Raw genomic sequence first — 15699 nt, 5'->3', positions numbered from 1 at the left:
CTTCTTCATTGGTGTTTGAAGCTTCATAAACATCGACCACGAAGGGACTCGAACCCTCAATCTTCTGATTCGAAGTCAGACGCCTTATCCATTAGGCCACGCGGTCTCAATTTTGGGTGTGATGTGGCAGCGTATCTGGGAAAAAGAAAAAACATAGCATGACAAATTGCAGAAGCGATTCAACTTGTGAAAAAAATTGGAGAAACCTGCCTTTGTCCGAAAGAGGCACCACTTACTGCACACTCTTTCAAGCAGTGACAGCAATTTTAAAAGATGGATTAAGTAACGATGGAAGAAAGGCAAAGCTTTGCAAAACAACATCTTGATTTTCGATTCCCCAGAAATGAGCAGAGCCGAATTTGTCCCCTCAGTCAAATAGAGGAAATCTACTGTTAGAAGGGAATGCAGATGTTTCAATTCTTCAAACTTGACGACAACAACGTGGAAGGACAAGCCAAAACAGAATCCTCCTCTTCCATGAGGTCACTTGGCAGAAAACATGGACACCTTTAGGAGTTAATGCAGATGCTTCATTTTTTTCAAACTTGTGAAACAATTTGAGAGAGAAAACTGCCTTTTGTTAGAAACACACTTTCAGAGCTCTCTCTTTTTGGCATAAGTGGCAATTCCAATGATTTGCATAAGTTGATGAGAAAGAAATAGCATGATTTCCAAAGAATTTTTCTGTTTTCATTTCTCTAACAATGGCTAAAAGCAGTGTTTCCACCAGGTAACTTCTTCAAATATATCCCTCTGTTTCTGATGACTTTTATTTAAAGGTTTGCTTTAAAAGATTTGAAGGAAACTGTCCTTTATCTTATATTTGTAGTAATTTTCCATCATAGGGTTGTTTGATTTAGTTAAACGCACCAATTTTTATCATTAAAAGTAACAAATAAACTTGCCCCTTTTCAGAAGAACATGACAGGCTTCTGCATTGGTGTTTGAAGCTTCATAAACATCGACCACGAAGGGACTCGAGCTCTCAATCTTCTGATTCAAAGTCAGACGCATTATCCATTAGGCCACGCGGTCTCAATTTTGGGTGTGTGTGGCAGCGTATCTGGGAAAAAGAAAAAACATAGCATGACAAATTGCAGAAGCGATTCAACTTGTGAAAAAAATTGGAGAAACCTGCCTTTGTCCGAAAGAGGCACCACTTACTGCACACTCTTTCAAGCAGTGACAGCAATTTTAAAAGATGGATTAAGTAACGATGGAAGAAAGGCAAAGCTTTGCAAAACAACATCTTGATTTTCGATTCCCCAGAAATGAGCAGAGCCGAATTTGTCCCCTCAGTCAAATAGAGGAAATCTACTGTTAGAAGGGAATGCAGATGTTTCAATTCTTCAAACTTGACGACAACAACGTGGAAGGACAAGCCAAAACAGAATCCTCCTCTTCCATGAGGTCACTTGGCAGAAAACATGGACACCTTTAGGAGTTAATGCAGATGCTTCATTTTTTTCAAACTTGTGAAACTATTTGAGAGAGAAAACTGCCTTTTGTTAGAAACACACTTTCAGAGCTCTCTCTTTTTGGCATAAGTGGCAATTCCAATGATTTGCATAAGTTGATGAGAAAGAAATAGCATGATTTCCAAAGAATTTTTCTGTTTTCATTTCTCTAACAATGGCTAAAAGCAGTGTTTCCACCAGGTAACTTCTTCAAATATATCCCTCTGTTTCTGATGACTTTTATTTAAAGGTTTGCTTTAAAAGATTTGAAGGAAACTGTCCTTTATCCTATATTTGTAGTAATTTTCCATCATAGGGTTGTTTGATTTAGTTAAACGCACCAATTTTTATCATTAAAAGTAACAAATAAACTTGCCCCTTTTCAGAAGAACATGACAGGCTTCTTCATTGGTGTTTGAAGCTTCATAAACATCGACCACGAAGGGACTCGAACCCTCAATCTTCTGATTCGAAGTCAGACGCCTTATCCATTAGGCCACGCGGTCTCAATTTTGGGTGTGATGTGGCAGCGTATCTGGGAAAAAGAAAAAACATAGCATGACAAATTGCAGAAGCGATTCAACTTGTGAAAAAAATTGGAGAAACCTGCCTTTGTCCGAAAGAGGCACCACTTACTGCACACTCTTTCAAGCAGTGACAGCAATTTTAAAAGATGGATTAAGTAACGATGGAAGAAAGGCAAAGCTTTGCAAAACAACATCTTGATTTTCGATTCCCCAGAAATGAGCAGAGTTGAATTTGTCCCCTCAGTCAAATAGAGGAAATCTACTGTTAGAAGGGAATGCAGATGTTTCAATTCTTCAAACTTGACAACAACGTGGAAGGACAAGCCAAAACAGAATCCTCCTCTTCCATGAGGTCACTTGGCAGAAAACATGGACACCTTTAGGAGTTAATGCAGATGCTTCATTTTTTTCAAACTTGTGAAACAATTTGAGAGAGAAAACTGCCTTTTGTTAGAAACACACTTTCAGAGCTCTCTCTTTTTGGCATAAGTGGCAATTCCAATGATTTGCATAAGTTGATGAGAAAGAAATAGCATGATTTCCAAAGAATTTTTCTGTTTTCATTTCTCTAACAATGGCTAAAAGCAGTGTTTCCACCAGGTAACTTCTTCCAATATATCCCTCTGTTTCTGATGACTTTTATTTAAAGGTTTGCTTTAAAAGATTTGAAGGAAACTGTCCTTTATCTTATATTTGTAGTAATTTTATATCATAGGGTTGTTTGATTTAGTTAAACGCACCAATTTTTATCATTAAAAGTAACAAAGAAACTTGCCCCTTTTCAGAAGAACATGACATGCCAGGCTTCTGCATTGGTGTTTGAAGCTTCATAAACATCGACCACGAAGGGACTCGAACACTCAATCTTCTGATTCGAAGTCAGACGCCTTATCCATTAGGCCACGCAGTCTCAATTTTGAGTGCGTGTGGCAGCGTATCTGGGAAAAAGAAAAAACATAGCATGACAAATTGCAGAAGCGATTCAACTTGTGAAAAAAATTGGAGAAACCTCCCTTTGTCCGAAAGAGGCACCACTTACTGCACACTCTTTCAAGCAGTGACAGCAATTTTGAAAGATGGATTAAGTAACGATGGAAGAAAGGCAAAGCTTTGCAAAACAACATCTTGATTTTCGATTCCCCAGAAATGAGCAGAGCCGAATTTGTCCGCTCAGTCAAATAGAGGAAATCTACTGTTAGAAGGGAATGCAGATGTTTCAATTCTTCAAACTTGACGACAACAACGTGGAAGGACAAGCCAAAACAGAATCCTCCTCTTCCATGAGGTCACTTGGCAGAAAACATGGACACCTTTAGGAGTTAATGCAGATGCTTCATTTTTTTCAAACTTGTGAAACAATTTGAGAGAGAAAACTGCCTTTTGTTAGAAACACACTTTCAGAGCTCTCTCTTTTTGGCATAAGTGGCAATTCCAATGATTTGCATAAGTTGATGAGAAAGAAATAGCATGATTTCCAAAGAATTTTTCTGTTTTCATTTCTCTAACAATGGCTAAAAGCAGTGTTTCCACCAGGTAACTTCTTCAAATATATCCCTCTGTTTCTGATGACTTTTATTTAAAGGTTTGCTTTAAAAGATTTGAAGGAAACTGTCCTTTATCTTATATTTGTAGTAATTTTCCATCATAGGGTTGTTTGATTTAGTTAAACGCACCAATTTTTATCATTAAAAGTAACAAATAAACTTGCCCCTTTTCAGAAGAACATGACAGGCTTCTTCATTGGTGTTTGAAGCTTCATAAACATCGACCACGAAGGGACTCGAACTCTCAATCTTCTGATTCAAAGTCAGACGCCTTATCCATTAGGCCACGCGGTCTCAATTTTGGGTGTGTGTGGCAGCGTATCTGGGAAAAAGAAAAAACATAGCATGACAAATTGCAGAAGCGATTCAACTTGTGAAAAAAATTGGAGAAACCTCCCTTTGTCCGAAAGAGGCACCACTTTCTGCACACTCTTTCAAGCAGTGACAGCAATTTTGAAAGATGGATTAAGTAACGATGGAAGAAAGGCAAAGCTTTGCAAAACAACATCTTGATTTTCGATTCCCCAGAAATGAGCAGAGCCGAATTTGTCCGCTCAGTCAAATAGAGGAAATCTACTGTTAGAAGGGAATGCAGATGTTTCAATTCTTCAAACTTGACGACAACAACGTGGAAGGACAAGCCAAAACAGAATCCTCCTCTTCCATGAGGTCACTTGGCAGAAAACATGGACACCTTTAGGAGTTAATGCAGATGCTTCATTTTTTTCAAACTTGTGAAACAATTTGAGAGAGAAAACTGCCTTTTGTTAGAAACACACTTTCAGAGCTCTCTCTTTTTGGCATAAGTGGCAATTCCAATGATTTGCATAAGTTGATGAGAAAGAAATAGCATGATTTCCAAAGAATTTTTCTGTTTTCATTTCTCTAACAATGGCTAAAAGCAGTGTTTCCACCAGGTAACTTCTTCCAATATATCCCTCTGTTTCTGATGACTTTTATTTAAAGGTTTGCTTTAAAAGATTTGAAGGAAACTGTCCTTTATCTTATATTTGTAGTAATTTTATATCATAGGGTTGTTTGATTTAGTTAAACGCACCAATTTTTATCATTAAAAGTAACAAAGAAACTTGCCCCTTTTCAGAAGAACATGACATGCCAGGCTTCTGCATTGGTGTTTGAAGCTTCATAAACATCGACCACGAAGGGACTCGAACCCTCAATCTTCTGATTCGAAGTCAGACGCCTTATCCATTAGGCCACGCGGTCTCAATTTTGTGTGTGTGTGGCAGTGTATCTGGGAAAAAGAAAAAACATAGCATGACAAATTGCAGAAGCGATTCAACTTGTGAAAAAAATTGGAGAAACCTCCCTTTGTCCGAAAGAGGCACCACTTACTGCACACTCTTTCAAGCAGTGACAGCAATTGTGAAAGATGGATTAAGTAACGATGGAAGAAAGGCAAAGCTTTGCAAAACAACATCTTGATTTTCGATTCCCCAGAAATGAGCAGAGCCGAATTTGTCCGCTCAGTCAAATAGAGGAAATCTACTGTTAGAAGGGAATGCAGATGTTTCAATTCTTCAAACTTGACGACAACAACGTGGAAGGACAAGCCAAAACAGAATCCTCCTCTTCCATGAGGTCACTTGGCAGAAAACATGGACACCTTTAGGAGTTAATGCAGATGCTTCATTTTTTTCAAACTTGTGAAACAATTTGAGAGAGAAAACTGCCTTTTGTTAGAAACACACTTTCAGAGCTCTCTCTTTTTGGCATAAGTGGCAATTCCAATGATTTGCATAAGTTGATGAGAAAGAAATAGCATGATTTCCAAAGAATTTTTCTGTTTTCATTTCTCTAACAATGGCTAAAAGCAGTGTTTCCACCAGGTAACTTCTTCAAATATATCCCTCTGTTTCTGATGACTTTTATTTAAAGGTTTGCTTTAAAAGATTTGAAGGAAACTGTCCTTTATCCTATATTTGTAGTAATTTTCCATCATAGGGTTGTTTGATTTAGTTAAACGCACCAATTTTTATCATTAAAAGTAACAAATAAACTTGCCCCTTTTCAGAAGAACATGACAGGCTTCTTCATTGGTGTTTGAAGCTTCATAAACATTGACCACGAAGGGACTCGAACTCTCAATCTTCTGATTCAAAGTCAGACGCCTTATCCATTAGGCCACGCGGTCTCAATTTTGGGTGTGTGTGGCAGCGTATCTGGGAAAAAGAAAAAACATAGCATGACAAATTGCAGAAGCGATTCAACTTGTGAAAAAAATTGGAGAAACCTCCCTTTGTCCGAAAGAGGCACCACTTACTGCACACTCTTTCAAGCAGTGACAGCAATTTTGAAAGATGGATTAAGTAACGATGGAAGAAAGGCAAAGCTTTGCAAAACAACATCTTGATTTTCGATTCCCCAGAAATGAGCAGAGCCGAATTTGTCCGCTCAGTCAAATAGAGGAAATCTACTGTTAGAAGGGAATGCAGATGTTTCAATTCTTCAAACTTGACGACAACAACGTGGAAGGACAAGCCAAAACAGAATCCTCCTCTTCCATGAGGTCAATTGGCAGAAAACATGGACACCTTTAGGAGTTAATGCAGATGCTTCATTTTTTTCAAACTTGTGAAACAATTTGAGAGAGAAAACTGCCTTTTGTTAGAAACACACTTTCAGAGCTCTCTCTTTTTGGCATAAGTGGCAATTCCAATGATTTGCATAAGTTGATGAGAAAGAAATAGCATGATTTCCAAAGAATTTTTCTGTTTTCATTTCTCTAACAATGGCTAAAAGCAGTGTTTCCACCAGGTAACTTCTTCAAATATATCCCTCTGTTTCTGATGACTTTTATTTAAAGGTTTGCTTTAAAAGATTTGAAGGAAACTGTCCTTTATCCTATATTTGTAGTAATTTTCCATCATAGGGTTGTTTGATTTAGTTAAACGCACCAATTTTTATCATTAAAAGTAACAAATAAACTTGCCCCTTTTCAGAAGAACATGACAGGCTTCTGCATTGGTGTTTGAAGCTTCATAAACATCGACCACGAAGGGACTCGAACCCTCAATCTTCTGATTCGAAGTCAGATGCCTTATCCATTAGGCCACGCGGTCTCAATTTTGTGTGTGTGTGGCAGCGTATCTGGGAAAAAGAAAAAACATAGCATGACAAATTGCAGAAGCGATTCAACTTGTGAAAAAAATTGGAGAAACCTCCCTTTGTCCGAAAGAGGCACCACTTACTGCACACTCTTTCAAGCAGTGACAGCAATTTTAAAAGATGGATTAAGTAACGATGGAAGAAAGGCAAAGCTTTGCAAAACAACATCTTGATTTTCGATTCCCCAGAAATGAGCAGAGACGAATTTGTCCGCTCAGTCAAATAGAGGAAATCTACTGTTAGAAGGGAATGCAGATGTTTCAATTCTTCAAACTTGACGACAACAACGTGGAAGGACAAGCCAAAACAGAATCCTCCTCTTCCATGAGGTCACTTGGCAGAAAACATGGACACCTTTAGGAGTTAATGCAGATGCTTCATTTTTTTCAAACTTGTGAAACAATTTGAGAGAGAAAACTGCCTTTTGTTAGAAACACACTTTCAGAGCTCTCTCTTTTTGGCATAAGTGGCAATTCCAATGATTTGCATAAGTTGATGAGAAAGAAATAGCATGATTTCCAAAGAATTTTTCTGTTTTCATTTCTCTAACAATGGCTAAAAGCAGTGTTTCCACCAGGTAACTTCTTCAAATATATCCCTCTGTTTCTGATGACTTTTATTTAAAGGTTTGCTTTAAAAGATTTGAAGGAAACTGTCCTTTATCCTATATTTGTAGTAATTTTCCATCATAGGGTTGTTTGATTTAGTTAAACGCACCAATTTTTATCATTAAAAGTAACAAATAAACTTGCCCCTTTTCAGAAGAACATGACAGGCTTCTTCATTGGTGTTTGAAGCTTCATAAACATCGACCACGAAGGGACTCGAACTCTCAATCTTCTGATTCAAAGTCAGACGCCTTATCCATTAGGCCACGCGGTCTCAATTTTGTGTGTGTGTGGCAGCGTATCTGGGAAAAAGAAAAAACATAGCATGACAAATTGCAGAAGCGATTCAACTTGTGAAAAAAATTGGAGAAACCTCCCTTTGTCCGAAAGAGGCACCACTTACTGCACACTCTTTCAAGCAGTGACAGCAATTTTGAAAGATGGATTAAGTAACGATGGAAGAAAGGCAAAGCTTTGCAAAACAACATCTTGATTTTCGATTCCCCAGAAATGAGCAGAGCCGAATTTGTTCGCTCAGTCAAATAGAGGAAATCTACTGTTAGAAGGGAATGCAGATGTTTCAATTCTTCAAACTTGACGACAACAACGTGGAAGGACAAGCCAAAACAGAATCCTCCTCTTCCATGAGGTCACTTGGCAGAAAACATGGACACCTTTAGGAGTTAATGCAGATGCTTCATTTTTTTCAAACTTGTGAAACAATTTGAGAGAGAAAACTGCCTTTTGTTAGAAACACACTTTCAGAGCTCTCTCTTTTTGGCATAAGTGGCAATTCCAATGATTTGCATAAGTTGATGAGAAAGAAATAGCATGATTTCCAAATAATTTTTCTGTTTTCATTTCTCTAACAATGGCTAAAAGCAGTGTTTCCACCAGGTAACTTCTTCCAATATATCCCTCTGTTTCTGATGACTTTTATTTAAAGGTTTGCTTTAAAAGATTTGAAGGAAACTGTCCTTTATCTTATATTTGTAGTAATTTTATATCATAGGGTTGTTTGATTTAGTTAAACGCACCAATTTTTATCATTAAAAGTAACAAAGAAACTTGCCCCTTTTCAGAAGAACATGACATGCCAGGCTTCTGCATTGGTGTTTGAAGCTTCATAAACATCGACCACGAAGGGACTCGAACCCTCAATCTTCTGATTCGAAGTCAGACGCCTTATCCATTAGGCCACGCGGTCTCAATTTTGTGTGTGTGTGGCAGCGTATCTGGGAAAAAGAAAAAACATAGCATGACAAATTGCAGAAGCAATTCAACTTGTGAAAAAAATTGGAGAAACCTCCCTTTGTCCGAAAGAGGCACCACTTACTGCACACTCTTTCAAGCAGTGACAGCAATTTTGAAAGATGGATTAAGTAACGATGGAAGAAAGGCAAAGCTTTGCAAAACAACATCTTGATTTTCGATTCCCCAGAAATGAGCAGAGCCGAATTTGTCCGCTCAGTCAAATAGAGGAAATCTACTGTTAGAAGGGAATGCAGATGTTTCAATTCTTCAAACTTGACGACAACAACGTGGAAGGACAAGCCAAAACAGAATCCTCCTCTTCCATGAGGTCACTTGGCAGAAAACATGGACACCTTTAGGAGTTAATGCAGATGCTTCATTTTTTTCAAACTTGTGAAACAATTTGAGAGAGAAAACTGCCTTTTGTTAGAAACACACTTTCAGAACTCTCTCTTTTTGGCATAAGTGGCAATTCCAATGATTTGCATAAGTTGATGAGAAAGAAATAGCATGATTTCCAAAGAATTTTTCTGTTTTCATTTCTCTAACAATGGCTAAAAGCAGTGTTTCCACCAGGTAACTTCTTCAAATATATCCCTCTGTTTCTGATGACTTTTATTTAAAGGTTTGCTTTAAAAGATTTGAAGGAAACTGTCCTTTATCCTATATTTGTAGTAATTTTCCATCATAGGGTTGTTTGATTTAGTTAAACGCACCAATTTTTATCATTAAAAGTAACAAATACACTTGCCCCTTTTCAGAAGAACATGACAGGCTTCTTCATTGGTGTTTGAAGCTTCATAAACATCGACCACGAAGGGACTCGAACTCTCAATCTTCTGATTCAAAGTCAGACGCCTTATCCATTAGGCCACGCGGTCTCAATTTTGGGTGTGTGTGGCAGCGTATCTGGGAAAAAGAAAAAACATAGCATGACAAATTGCAGAAGCGATTCAACTTGTGAAAAAAATTGGAGAAACCTCCCTTTGTCCGAAAGAGGCACCACTTACTGCACACTCTTTCAAGCAGTGACAGCAATTTTGAAAGATGGATTAAGTAACGATGGAAGAAAGGCAAAGCTTTGCAAAACAACATCTTGATTTTCGATTCCCCAGAAATGAGCAGAGCCGAATTTGTCCGCTCAGTCAAATAGAGGAAATCTACTGTTAGAAGGGAATGCAGATGTTTCAATTCTTCAAACTTGACGACAACAACGTGGAAGGACAAGCCAAAACAGAATCCTCCTCTTCCATGAGGTCACTTGGCAGAAAACATGGACACCTTTAGGAGTTAATGCAGATGCTTCATTTTTTTCAAACTTGTGAAACAATTTGAGAGAGAAAACTGCCTTTTGTTAGAAACACACTTTCAGAGCTCTCTCTTTTTGGCATAAGTGGCAATTCCAATGATTTGCATAAGTTGATGAGAAAGAAATAGCATGATTTCCAAAGAATTTTTCTGTTTTCATTTCTCTAACAATGGCTAAAAGCAGTGTTTCCACCAGGTAACTTCTTCCAATATATCCCTCTGTTTCTGATGACTTTTATTTAAAGGTTTGCTTTAAAAGATTTGAAGGAAACTGTCCTTTATCTTATATTTGTAGTAATTTTATATCATAGGGTTGTTTGATTTAGTTAAACGCACCAATTTTTATCATTAAAAGTAACAAAGAAACTTGCCCCTTTTCAGAAGAACATGCCAGGCTTCTGCATTGGTGTTTGAAGCTTCATAAACATCGACCACGAAGGGACTCAAACCCTCAATCTTCTGATTCGAAGTCAGACGCCTTATCCATTAGGCCACGCGGTCTCAATTTTGGGTGTGTGTGTGGCAGCGTATCTGGGAAAAAGAAAAAACATAGCATGACAAATTGCAGAAGCGATTCAACTTGTGAAAAAAATTGGAGAAACCTCCCTTTGTCCGAAAGAGGCACCACTTACTGCACACTCTTTCAAGCAGTGACAGCAATTTTAAAAGATGGATTAAGTAACGATGGAAGAAAGGCAAAGCTTTGCAAAACAACATCTTGATTTTCGATTCCCCAGAAATGAGCAGAGCCGAATTTGTCCGCTCAGTCAAATAGAGGAAATCTACTGTTAGAAGGGAATGCAGTTGTTTCAATTCTTCAAACTTGACGACAACAACGTGGAAGGACAAGCCAAAACAGAATCCTCCTCTTCCATGAGGTCACTTGGCAGAAAACATGGACACCTTTAGGAGTTAATGCAGATGCTTCATTTTTTTCAAACTTGTGAAACAATTTGAGAGAGAAAACTGCCTTTTGTTAGAAACACACTTTCAGAGCTCTCTCTTTTTGGCATAAGTGGCAATTCCAATGATTTGCATAAGTTGATGAGAAAGAAATAGCATGATTTCCAAAGAATTTTTCTGTTTTCATTTCTCTAACAATGGCTAAAAGCAGTGTTTCCACCAGGTAACTTCTTCCAATATATCCCTCTGTTTCTGATGACTTTTATTTAAAGGTTTGCTTTAAAAGATTTGAAGGAAACTGTCCTTTATCTTATATTTGTAGTAATTTTATATCATAGGGTTGTTTGATTTAGTTAAACGCACCAATTTTTATCATTAAAAGTAACAAAGAAACTTGCCCCTTTTCAGAAGAACATGCCAGGCTTCTGCATTGGTGTTTGAAGCTTCATAAACATCGACCACGAAGGGACTCGAACCCTCAATCTTCTGATTCGAAGTCAGACGCCTTATCCATTAGGCCACGCGGTCTTAATTTTGGGTGTGTGTGTGGCAGCGTATCTGGGAAAAAGAAAAAACATAGCATGACAAATTGCAGAAGCGATTCAACTTGTGAAAAAAATTGGAGAAACCTCCCTTTGTCCGAAAGAGGCACCACTTACTGCACACTCTTTCAAGCAGTGACAGCAATTTTAAAAGATGGATTAAGTAACGATGGAAGAAAGGCAAAGCTTTGCAAAACAACATCTTGATTTTCGATTCCCCAGAAATGAGCAGAGCCGAATTTGTCCGCTCAGTCAAATAGAGGAAATCTACTGTTAGAAGGGAATGCAGTTGTTTCAATTCTTCAAACTTGACGACAACAACGTGGAAGGACAAGCCAAAACAGAATCCTCCTCTTCCATGAGGTCACTTGGCAGAAAACATGGACACCTTTAGGAGTTAATGCAGATGCTTCATTTTTTTCAAACTTGTGAAACAATTTGAGAGAGAAAACTGCCTTTTGTTAGAAACACACTTTCAGAGCTCTCTCTTTTTGGCATAAGTGGCAATTCCAATGATTTGCATAAGTTGATGAGAAAGAAATAGCATGATTTCCAAAGAATTTTTCTGTTTTCATTTCTCTAACAATGGCTAAAAGCAGTGTTTCCACCAGGTAACTTCTTCCAATATATCCCTCTGTTTCTGATGACTTTTATTTAAAGGTTTGCTTTAAAAGATTTGAAGGAAACTGTCCTTTATCTTATATTTGTAGTAATTTTATATCATAGGGTTGTTTGATTTAGTTAAACGCACCAATTTTTATCATTAAAAGTAACAAAGAAACTTGCCCCTTTTCAGAAGAACATGCCAGGCTTCTGCATTGGTGTTTGAAGCTTCATAAACATCGACCACGAAGGGACTCGAACCCTCAATCTTCTGATTCGAAGTCAGACGCCTTATCCATTAGGCCACGCGGTCTTAATTTTGGGTGTGTGTGTGGCAGCGTATCTGGGAAAAAGAAAAAACATAGCATGACAAATTGCAGAAGCGATTCAACTTGTGAAAAAAATTGGAGAAACCTCCCTTTGTCCGAAAGAGGCACCACTTACTGCACACTCTTTCAAGCAGTGACAGCAATTTTAAAAGATGGATTAAGTAACGATGGAAGAAAGGCAAAGCTTTGCAAAACAACATCTTGATTTTCGATTCCCCAGAAATGAGCAGAGCCGAATTTGTCCGCTCAGTCAAATAGAGGAAATCTACTGTTAGAAGGGAATGCAGATGTTTAAATTCTTCAAACTTGACGACAACAACGTGGAAGGACAAGCCAAAACAGAATCCTCCTCTTCCATGAGGTCACTTGGCAGAAAACATGGACACCTTTAGGAGTTAATGCAGATGCTTCATTTTTTTCAAACTTGTGAAACAATTGGAGAGAGAAAACTGCCTTTTGTTAGAAACACACTTTCAGAGCTCTCTCTTTTTGGCATAAGTGGCAATTCCAATGATTTGCATAAGTTGATGAGAAAGAAATAGCATGATTTCCAAAGAATTTTTCTGTTTTCATTTCTCTAACAATGGCTAAAAGCAGTGTTTCCACCAGGTAACTTCTTCAAATATATCCCTCTGTTTCTGATGACTTTTATTTAAAGGTTTGCTTTAAAAGATTTGAAGGAAACTGTCGTTTATCTTATATTTGTAGTAATTTTCCATCATAGGGTTGTTTGATTTAGTTAAACGCACCAATTTTTATCATTAAAAGTAACAAATAAACTTGCCCCTTTTCAGAAGAACATGACAGGCTTCTGCATTGGTGTTTGAAGCTTCATAAACATCGACCACGAAGGGACTCGAACCCTCAATCTTCTGATTTGAAGTCAGACGCCTTATCCATTAGGCCACGCGGTCTCAATTTTGGGTGTGATGTGGCAGCGTATCTGGGAAAAAGAAAAAACATAGCATGACAAATTGCAGAAGCGATTCAACTTGTGAAAAAAATTGGAGAAACCTGCCTTTGTCCGAAAGAGGCACCACTTACTGCACACTCTTTCAAGCAGTGACAGCAATTTTAAAAGATGGATTAAGTAACGATGGAAGAAAGGCAATGCTTTGCAAAACAACATCTTGATTTTCGATTCCCCAGAAATGAGCAGAGCCGAATTTGTCCGCTCAGTCAAATAGAGGAAATCTACTGTTAGAAGGGAATGCAGATGTTTCAATTCTTCAAACTTGACAACAACGTGGAAGGACAAGCCAAAACAGAATCCTCCTCTTCCATGAGGTCACTTGGCAGAAAACATGGACACCTTTAGGAGTTAATGCAGATGCTTCATTTTTTTCAAACTTGTGAAACAATTTGAGAGAGAAAACTGCCTTTTGTTAGAAACACACTTCCAGAGCTCTCTCTTTTTGGCATAAGTGGCAATTCCAATGATTTGCATAAGTTGATGAGAAAGAAATAGCATGATTTCCAAAGAATTTTTCTGTTTTCATTTCTCTAACAATGGCTAAAAGCAGTGTTTCCACCAGGTAACTTCTTCCAATATATCCCTCTGTTTCTGATGACTTTTATTTAACCCCTTAAGGACCAAACTTCTGGAATAAAAGGGAATCATGACATGTCACACATGTCATGTGTCCTTAAGGGGTTAAAGGTTTGCTTTAAAAGATTTGAAGGAAACTGTCCTTTATCTTATATTTGTAGTAATTTTATATCATAGGGTTGTTTGATTTAGTTAAACGCACCAATTTTTATCATTAAAAGTAACAAAGAAACTTGCCCCTTTTCAGAAGAACATGACATGCCAGGCTTCTGCATTGGTGTTTGAAGCTTCATAAACATCGACCACGAAGGGACTCGAACCCTCAATCTTCTGATTCGAAGTCAGACGCCTTATCCATTAGGCCACGCGGTCTCAATTTTGTGTGTGTGTGGCAGCGTATCTGGGAAAAAGAAAAAACATAGCATGACAAATTGCAGAAGCGATTCAACTTGTGAAAAAAATTGGAGAAACCTCCCTTTGTCCGAAAGAGGCACCACTTACTGCACACTCTTTCAAGCAGTGACAGCAATTTTAAAAGATGGATTAAGTAACGATGGAAGAAAGGCAAAGCTTTGCAAAACAACATCTTGATTTTCGATTCCCCAGAAATGAGCAGAGACGAATTTGTCCGCTCAGTCAAATAGAGGAAATCTACTGTTAGAAGGGAATGCAGATGTTTCAATTCTTCAAACTTGACGACAACAACGTGGAAGGACAAGCCAAAACAGAATCCTCCTCTTCCATGAGGTCACTTGGCAGAAAACATGGACACCTTTAGGAGTTAATGCAGATGCTTCATTTTTTTCAAACTTGTGAAACAATTTGAGAGAGAAAACTGCCTTTTGTTAGAAACACACTTTCAGAGCTCTCTCTTTTTGGCATAAGTGGCAATTCCAATGATTTGCATAAGTTGATGAGAAAGAAATAGCATGATTTCCAAAGAATTTTTCTGTTTTCATTTCTCTAACAATGGCTAAAAGCAGTGTTTCCACCAGGTAACTTCTTCAAATATATCCCTCTGTTTCTGATGACTTTTATTTAAAGGTTTGCTTTAAAAGATTTGAAGGAAACTGTCCTTTATCCTATATTTGTAGTAATTTTCCATCATAGGGTTGTTTGATTTAGTTAAACGCACCAATTTTTATCATTAAAAGTAACAAATAAACTTGCCCCTTTTCAGAAGAACATGACAGGCTTCTTCATTGGTGTTTGAAGCTTCATAAACATCGACCACGAAGGGACTCGAACTCTCAATCTTCTGATTCAAAGTTAGACGCCTTATCCATTAGGCCACGCGGTCTCAATTTTGTGTGTGTGTGGCAGCGTATCTGGGAAAAAGAAAAAACATAGCATGACAAATTGCAGAAGCGATTCAACTTGTGAAAAAAATTGGAGAAACCTCCCTTTGTCCGAAAGAGGCACCACTTACTGCACACTCTTTCAAGCAGTGACAGCAATTTTGAAAGATGGATTAAGTAACGATGGAAGAAAGGCAAAGCTTTGCAAAACAACATCTTGATTTTCGATTCCCCAGAAATGAGCAGAGCCGAATTTGTCCGCTCAGTCAAATAGAGGAAATCTACTGTTAGAAGGGAATGCAGATGTTTCAATTCTTCAAACTTGACGACAACAACGTGGAAGGACAAGCCAAAACAGAATCCTCCTCTTCCATGAGGTCACTTGGCAGAAAACATGGACACCTTTAGGAGTTAATGCAGATGCTTCATTTTTTTCAAACTTGTGAAACAATTTGAGAGAGAAAACTGCCTTTTGTTAGAAACACACTTTCAGAGCTCTCTCTTTTTGGCATAAGTGGCAATTCCAATGATTTGCATAAGTTGATGAGAAAGAAATAGCATGATTTCCAAAGAATTTTTCTGTTTTCATTTCTCTAACAATGGCTAAAAGCAGTGTTTCCACCAGGTAACTTCTTCCAATATATCCCT

At 37.9% G+C, this 15699-nt stretch overlaps 13 non-coding genes across 13 annotated transcripts; all 13 read right to left on the bottom strand.

Moving 5' to 3' along the window:
- Window positions 1–33: 33 nt before the first annotated feature.
- Window positions 34–106, bottom strand: TRNAR-UCG (transfer RNA arginine (anticodon UCG)). The gene has a single exon. It is a non-coding gene; the product is annotated as a tRNA-Arg (tRNA).
- Window positions 107–1890: 1784 nt separating this feature from the next.
- On the bottom strand, window positions 1891–1963 carry TRNAR-UCG (transfer RNA arginine (anticodon UCG)). Its single transcript has one exon. It is a non-coding gene; the product is annotated as a tRNA-Arg (tRNA).
- A 1786-nt stretch (window positions 1964–3749) lies between these two features.
- Window positions 3750–3822, bottom strand: TRNAQ-UUG (transfer RNA glutamine (anticodon UUG)). The gene has a single exon. It is a non-coding gene; the product is annotated as a tRNA-Gln (tRNA).
- An 860-nt stretch (window positions 3823–4682) lies between these two features.
- TRNAR-UCG (transfer RNA arginine (anticodon UCG)) lies at window positions 4683–4755 on the bottom strand. Its single transcript has one exon. It is a non-coding gene; the product is annotated as a tRNA-Arg (tRNA).
- An 855-nt stretch (window positions 4756–5610) lies between these two features.
- On the bottom strand, window positions 5611–5683 carry TRNAQ-UUG (transfer RNA glutamine (anticodon UUG)). Its single transcript has one exon. It is a non-coding gene; the product is annotated as a tRNA-Gln (tRNA).
- Window positions 5684–6538: 855 nt separating this feature from the next.
- TRNAR-UCG (transfer RNA arginine (anticodon UCG)) lies at window positions 6539–6611 on the bottom strand. Its single transcript has one exon. It is a non-coding gene; the product is annotated as a tRNA-Arg (tRNA).
- An 855-nt stretch (window positions 6612–7466) lies between these two features.
- Window positions 7467–7539, bottom strand: TRNAQ-UUG (transfer RNA glutamine (anticodon UUG)). Its single transcript has one exon. It is a non-coding gene; the product is annotated as a tRNA-Gln (tRNA).
- Window positions 7540–8399: 860 nt separating this feature from the next.
- Window positions 8400–8472, bottom strand: TRNAR-UCG (transfer RNA arginine (anticodon UCG)). The gene has a single exon. It is a non-coding gene; the product is annotated as a tRNA-Arg (tRNA).
- Window positions 8473–9327: 855 nt separating this feature from the next.
- Window positions 9328–9400, bottom strand: TRNAQ-UUG (transfer RNA glutamine (anticodon UUG)). Its single transcript has one exon. It is a non-coding gene; the product is annotated as a tRNA-Gln (tRNA).
- An 855-nt stretch (window positions 9401–10255) lies between these two features.
- Window positions 10256–10328, bottom strand: TRNAR-UCG (transfer RNA arginine (anticodon UCG)). Its single transcript has one exon. It is a non-coding gene; the product is annotated as a tRNA-Arg (tRNA).
- Window positions 10329–11185: 857 nt separating this feature from the next.
- Window positions 11186–11258, bottom strand: TRNAR-UCG (transfer RNA arginine (anticodon UCG)). Its single transcript has one exon. It is a non-coding gene; the product is annotated as a tRNA-Arg (tRNA).
- Window positions 11259–12115: 857 nt separating this feature from the next.
- On the bottom strand, window positions 12116–12188 carry TRNAR-UCG (transfer RNA arginine (anticodon UCG)). The gene has a single exon. It is a non-coding gene; the product is annotated as a tRNA-Arg (tRNA).
- A 1864-nt stretch (window positions 12189–14052) lies between these two features.
- Window positions 14053–14125, bottom strand: TRNAR-UCG (transfer RNA arginine (anticodon UCG)). The gene has a single exon. It is a non-coding gene; the product is annotated as a tRNA-Arg (tRNA).
- Window positions 14126–15699: the final 1574 nt, after the last annotated feature.

This window comes from Pelobates fuscus, chromosome 9 (genome assembly GCF_036172605.1).
Source record: "Pelobates fuscus isolate aPelFus1 chromosome 9, aPelFus1.pri, whole genome shotgun sequence".
Taxonomy (NCBI): domain Eukaryota; kingdom Metazoa; phylum Chordata; class Amphibia; order Anura; family Pelobatidae; genus Pelobates; species Pelobates fuscus.
The sequence above is the reverse complement of the archived record's forward strand: the minus strand, read 5'-3'. Positions and strand labels throughout refer to the sequence as shown.